The sequence below is a fragment of the Rutidosis leptorrhynchoides genome, chromosome 8 (genome assembly GCF_046630445.1).
Source record: "Rutidosis leptorrhynchoides isolate AG116_Rl617_1_P2 chromosome 8, CSIRO_AGI_Rlap_v1, whole genome shotgun sequence".
Classification (NCBI taxonomy): Eukaryota; Viridiplantae; Streptophyta; class Magnoliopsida; order Asterales; family Asteraceae; genus Rutidosis; species Rutidosis leptorrhynchoides.
The window spans coordinates 48,121,874-48,128,795 of NC_092340.1; positions in this window are offsets into that span (position 1 = coordinate 48,121,874).

Sequence of the window (6,922 nt, forward strand, 5' to 3'; positions counted from 1 at the left end):
AACGAACCATAATCCTCTAGTGATTCAGATTCAACAAATTCAATTATGGAGAATCTGGAACCTTTAAGTATGGAAGACCGAATGAGAGCTAAACGCACTGGCCAAGGTCACGCAATTACTCATCCAGACATTAATGCGCCAGATTATGAAATCAAAGAACAAATTCTACATATGGTGACTAATCAATGCCAATTTAGTGGTGCTCCGAAGGAAGATCCAAACGAACATCTTCGTACCTTTAATAGGATCTGCACACTATTTAAAATAAGAGAAGTGGAGGATGAACAGATATATCTCATGTTATTTCCCTGGACTATAAAGGGAGAAGCCAAAGATTGGTTGGAATCGTTACCTGAAGGGGCGATTGATACATGGGACGTTTTAGTTGAAAAATTTCTTAAACAATTCTTTCCGGCATCTAAAGCCGTAAGACTTCAAGGAGAAATTGTTACGTTCACACAGAAACCGAATGAAACTCTATATGAGGCGTGGACAAGATTTGGAAAGTTATTAAGAGGATGTCCACAACATGGTTTAGACACCTGTCAAATAGTACAAATATTCTACCAAGGATGCGACATCACTACAAGGAAAGACATCGATATAGCAGCTGGTGGTTCCATTATGAAGAAAACCGAAACTGATGCTTATAAAATTATTGATAACACTGCTTCCCACTCACATGAGTGGCACCAAGAAAAAGATATCGTTAGATCATCTAAAGCAGCTAGAGCCGATTCTAGCCATGACTTAGATTCCATTTCCGCAAAGATAGATGCTGTCGAGAGACGAATGAAAAAGATGACTAAGGATATTCACTCAATACGAATTAGTTGTGAGCAGTGTGGAGGACCACATTTGACAAAAGATTGTCTCAGTATTGAACTAACAATGGAACAAAGAGAGAATGTTTCATATCTAAACCAAAGGCCTGGAAATAATTATCAGAATAATTATCAACCGCCAAGACCGATTTACAATCAAAACCAGAATTATAACCGAAATATTCCATACAACAACCAACAAGGTCCTAGCAATCAACAAGTATCAAATAATACTTACAATCAGCAAAGACCTAATTTTCAAAACAAGCTACCACAACCCGATGATAAAAAGCCGAATTTAGAAGATATGATGACAAAGCTAGTTGAAACTCAAACGCAGTTTTTCACATCTCAGAAACAAACTAATGAACAAAATGCTCAAGCATTTAGAAATCAACAAGCTTCTATTCAAAATTTGGAACAAGAAGTAAGTAACCTAGCAAGGTTAATAGGTGAAAGAAAACCGGGAAGTTTACCTAGTGATACAAATGCTAACCCCCGGAATGAAACAGCTAAAGCCATTACCACAAGAAGTGGTACAACACTTAAACCACCTGAAATACCTGTAACTTCTGATGAAGCTATTCCTACTCCACAAGAACCACAACCTGAACAAGATAAGGAAAAAGAACCGGTAGTTGAAAAGGTTAATGAAGATAACACAGCTAAGGATAAACCTTATGTTAAACCATACCAACCACCACTTCCTTACCCGAGTAAAATGAAGAAAGAGAAACTTGAAGCCGAGCAATCCAAATTCTTGGATATGTTTAAACAGATAAATGTAAATCTTCCTTTCATTGATGTGATTTCAGGAATGCCTAGATATGCTAAATTTCTGAAAGATCTAATCTCGAATAGAAAGAAAATGGAAGAACTCTCGGCTGTTACTATGAATGCTAATTGTTCAGCAGTGCTGTTGAATAAGATACCCGAAAAACTATCTGATCCAGGAAGTTTCACAATTCCATGTTTTCTGGGTAGTCTTAGTTCAATAGAAGCATTGGCAGACTTAGGTGTTAGTATAAATTTAATGCCGTTTTCACTATACACTAAACTAGACCTTGGAGAATTGAAACCAACAAGAATAAGCATACTACTAGCCAATCGATCAATAAAATATCCTAGAGGGATAATGGAGAACATGCTAGTTAAAGTTGGTATTTTAGTATTTCCAGTAGATTTTGTTGTTCTGGACATGGAAGAAGATTCTCAAGTTCCTCTCATATTAGGAAGACCATTCTTAAACACGGCTAAAGCAATGATAGATGTGCTCGGTAAGAAATTGACCCTAAGTATAGAGGACGAGAGTGTTACCTTTTCAGTTGATAGAGCAATGCAATAACTGCAATCTGCAGATGATACATGTTATTATATTCAAACTATAGATTCACATGCAGAATTGTTAGAAGAATTTCCAAAATTATAAGGAACAGGAGAATGTTCTTTAGGAGAAGGTAATGAACCAATTGATGAAGCTGAAATGTTAGCTACACTAATAGCTAATGGATATGAACCAACAACAGAAGAAATTCAAATGCTAAAAGAAGAAGACAGATATCAATATAAATCATCGATAGAAGAACCACCGACATTAGAATTAAAGCCACTTCCAAACCATTTGGAATACGCTTATTTACATGGTGAATCTGAATTACCTGTAATAATATCGTCTTCTCTTACTGAAAATGAGAAATCACAACTCATTTCTGTGTTGAAAGCTCATAAACCAGCCATTGCATGGAAGATTCATGATATTAAAGGAATAAGTCCTTCGTATTGCACACATAAAATCCTTATGGAAGAAGGTCATAAAACATATGTGCAACGCCAACGAAGACTAAATCCGAATATGCAAGATGTAGTTAAAAAAGAAATTATTAAACTGCTAGATGCAGGTTTAATTTATCCAATTTCTGATAGTCCATGGGTAAGCCCAGTTCAATGCGTGCCTAAGAAGGGTGGCATGACTGTCATTACAAATGAGAAAAAATGAGCTTATTCCTACTAGGACTGTAACAGGATGGCGTGTGTGTATTGATTATAGAAAATTAAATGACGCCACCAGAAAAGATCACTTTCCCTTACCTTTCATTGATCAAATGTTGGAAAGGCTAGCCGGAAATAGTTACTATTGTTTTCTTGATGGATTTTCTGGATATTTTCAAATTCCAATAGCACCCGAAGATCAAGAGAAAACCACGTTCACGTGCCCATATGGTACTTTTGCTTACAAACGCATGCCATTTGGACTTTGCAACTCCCCTGCAACCTTTCAAAGGTGCATGATGGCGATTTTTCACGACATGATAGAAGAATGCATGGAAGTTTTCATGGATGACTTTTCAGTCTTCGGTGATACATTTGAATCATGTCTAGTTAATCTGGAACGAATGCTTATTAGATGCGAACAATCAAATCTAGTACTTAATTGGGAGAAATGCCATTTCATGGTTAAAGAAGGCATCGTTCTTGGACATAAAATTTCAAAAGAAGGAATTGAAGTGGATAGAGCTAAAGTAGATGTAATTGCTAAACTTCCACATCCCACCAATGTTAGAGGAGTTAGGAGTTTTCTAGGGCATGCCGGTTTTTACCGACGTTTCATAAAAGATTTTTTAAAAATTGCCACTCCTATGAATAAACTCCTAGAAAAGGATGCTCCATTCATCTTTTCAGATGAATGTATCAAATCTTTTAATATTCTTAAAGAGAAACTCACTAATGCGCCGATCATGATAACACCAAATTGGAATCTACCGTTTGAACTAATGTGCGATGCAAGTGATTTTGCAATGGGAGCCGTTTTAGGACAAAGGATTGAAAAACGATTTCAACCTATATATTATGCTAGTAAGATGTTACAAGGAGCACAAACAAATTATACAACTACTGAAAAAGAACTCCTTGCTATTGTCTTTGCTTTTGACAAATTTCGTTCATATCTCGTTCTAGCAAAAACGGTGGTCTATACAGACCATTCTGCTCTTAGATACCTATTTTCGAAACAAGATGCCAAACCAAGATTAATCTGTTGGATCTTACTCTTACAAGAATTCGATATTGAAATCCGAGATAAAAGAGGAGCAGAAAATCTCGCCGCTGATCATCTTTCTCGTCTTGAAAATCCTGAATTAGAAGTTCTAAATGAATCGGCCATACAAGACAACTTTCCCGATGAATATCTATTGAAGATAGATTATAATGAAATTCCATGGTTTGCAGACTATGCAAACTATTTAGTATGTGGATTCCTTGAAAAAGGATTATCGTACCAAAAACGAAAGAAATTCTTCAGTGATATAAAATACTATTTCTGGAAAGATTCACATCTATTTAAAAGTTGTCCAGATGGAATAATACGCCGATGTGTATTCGAAGATGAAGCTAGTAAAATTTTAAACCATTGTCATACAGGACCAACAGGAGGGCATTATGGGCCTCAACTAACAGCAAGAAAAGTTTATGATGCTGGATTCTATTGGCCTACAATTTACAAAGACGCACACCTTCTTTGCAAATCCTGTGATGCTTGTCAAAGGGCCGGAAAAATAAGTCAACGTGATGAAATGCCACAAAATGTCATTCAAGTATGCGAAGTATTTGACATTTGGGGTATTGACTTTATGGGTCCATTTCCAAAATCTTATAATAATCTCTATATTCTCGTAGCCATTGATTATGTATCTAAATGGGCGAAAGCACAAGCTCTCCCAACTAACGATGCCCGAGTTGTAGTCAACTTTTTAAAACGTCTTTTTGCAAGGTTTGGAACACCGAAAGCTTTAATAAGTGATCGGGGAACTCATTTTTGTAATAATCAACTTGAGAAAGTTCTCAAAAGATATGGAGTAACTCATAAAATCTCCATCGCATATCATCCACAAACAAGTGGACAAGTTGAAAATACCAACCGAGCTTTAAAACGTATTCTAGAAAAAACCGTAGGATCAAATCCAAAGGAATGGTCCATTAAATTGGAGGATGCACTCTGAGCTTTTAGAACAGCCTACAAAACTCCAATTGGAACCACACCTTTTAAACTCGTCTACGGAAAAGCATGTCATCTTCCAGTAGAAATTGAACACAAAGCATTTTGGGCTTTGAAGACATGTAATCTTGATTTACATGAAGTCGGACGTCTACGATTAAGTTAACTAAACGAATTAGAAGAATTAAGACATGAAGCATACGAAAATTCGTTAATCTATAAGGAAAGAACGAAGAAATGGCATGATAAAAGAATCAGAAGTTTAAAAGAATTTAAAGAAGGAGACAGAGTTCTTCTTTTCAATTCACGATTCAAGCTATTTCCTGGAAAATTGAAATCAAGATGGTCTGGACCATTCATAGTCAAAAGAGTTTTCCCATACGGAACGATAGAATTAATAAATTCAAATGGGATTGAATTTAAGGTTAATGGTCACAGAGTTAAACAGTACATAGATAGTCCAATGGAAGTTGACAATGAAGTTAATCACAATTTCGATACCACAGCTAACTAAGTGTGGGGAGAATCAAGTCTTTAAAGGATAATATGTATTTCTGTTAGAGTTAGATTGTCTGTTTTCGTGTAGTTCTCGAAAATGGAACCCGAATGGTCTTTCCCTAGCAGACCCTAAAGAACTAGTCTTCTCCCCCCATTCTGAATTTTTATTTTTTTTAGGTTTTTACGAAATGAAGACTTCCTGTGAACTAAACCATGGTCTAATGCTACACGCTTTGATCACTAAACGTAATAATGACACACTTTCGAGTGAAATAGTATCAGTAATCAGAGAAAGATTGGACGGAGTAAGAAAAGAATCCAGATGCGAAGATAATAAGTTACAATTTGGTAAAGGAAAATCAAAATCCGCAGCGAAAAGAAGAGCACGACACCTAGAAAGATGTCACAAATGCGGAAAATGGTCACATGGAGGTAAATGTTCAAATAATCAAACCTATTCAAACACCGAATTTGTTACTTTATGCAGAGACGGACCGTTCATATGTTTAGAAGAAAAAACACTGAATGCTCGAGGTTACGCCTATGTAGCCATGGAAAACCAATTAAACCGACTATCTTATGAATGAGATAGATCATATAACTAAGAATACTATCTCACAGGTAAGTCTGTACAGTTTTTATTTTTTTTATTTTTATTTTTAACCTTTTGATAATAAACGCTAATTTGTTCGCTATAAAGTATTAAATTGGTATTGAATAAAATTAGGTTTGGCGACCGAAATTATTGATATCATTCAAAAATTTATTACATCACTGCGAAATTTAACGTTTATTCTTAAGGTATAAATATCTTTAATCAATCAACCCAAAATATTTCAAAAATTCGTCATGAGTTAAATTAGGTCATGGAACCGAAATTACTTTACCGAAAAGAGGGGCGCATATTTTTGATAATATTTGATTGATTAAAGTGGGATAAAAGACCAAAAAGATTTTTAATTTTATTTTTACCATGTTTTTAAAATTAATATATAAATCTTAAATTAATATTGTGAACTCTGTAAAATCAATATATTTAAGTTTGTCAATATTTAAAAAATTAATATTTTTAATATAAGTTTGTATATATAAAAACAAAAATATAATATAAGTTTGGTGTGAATTTTTAATATTATGCATTTTTAATTAAGTTTGGTGTAAATTTTTAATTTTATGCATTTTTAAATTTAAGTTGTGTGAATTTAAAAACAAAAATTTACTTTATGTCGCTAAGTTAAAAATATGATTTTTAAAATTCGTCGTAAGTTGAAGACTAGGTCTTTGAACCGAAATTGCTTTACCCGAGGGAGGGACGAGAACTTTTATTATCATTATTTTTAATCTTATTGAATTAAAGTATGCCAAAAACATTAAAAAAAACTCAAAAATCTAAGCTTTTAAAACAATCGCTTGAAAAAGACAAATTTTAAAATTTTTTCGAGGAACGGACTAGGACATCGATCCGAAACGACCTCATCCTAAAACAAAGGAAAACAAAATTTTAAATTTATTTTATATTTGTTTTATAAGTTAAGGCTTATTAAAAAAAAAAAAAAAAAAAGCCGCCGCGACTCACGGAGTTTGAAGAACAAAATCACCGCGACTCGCG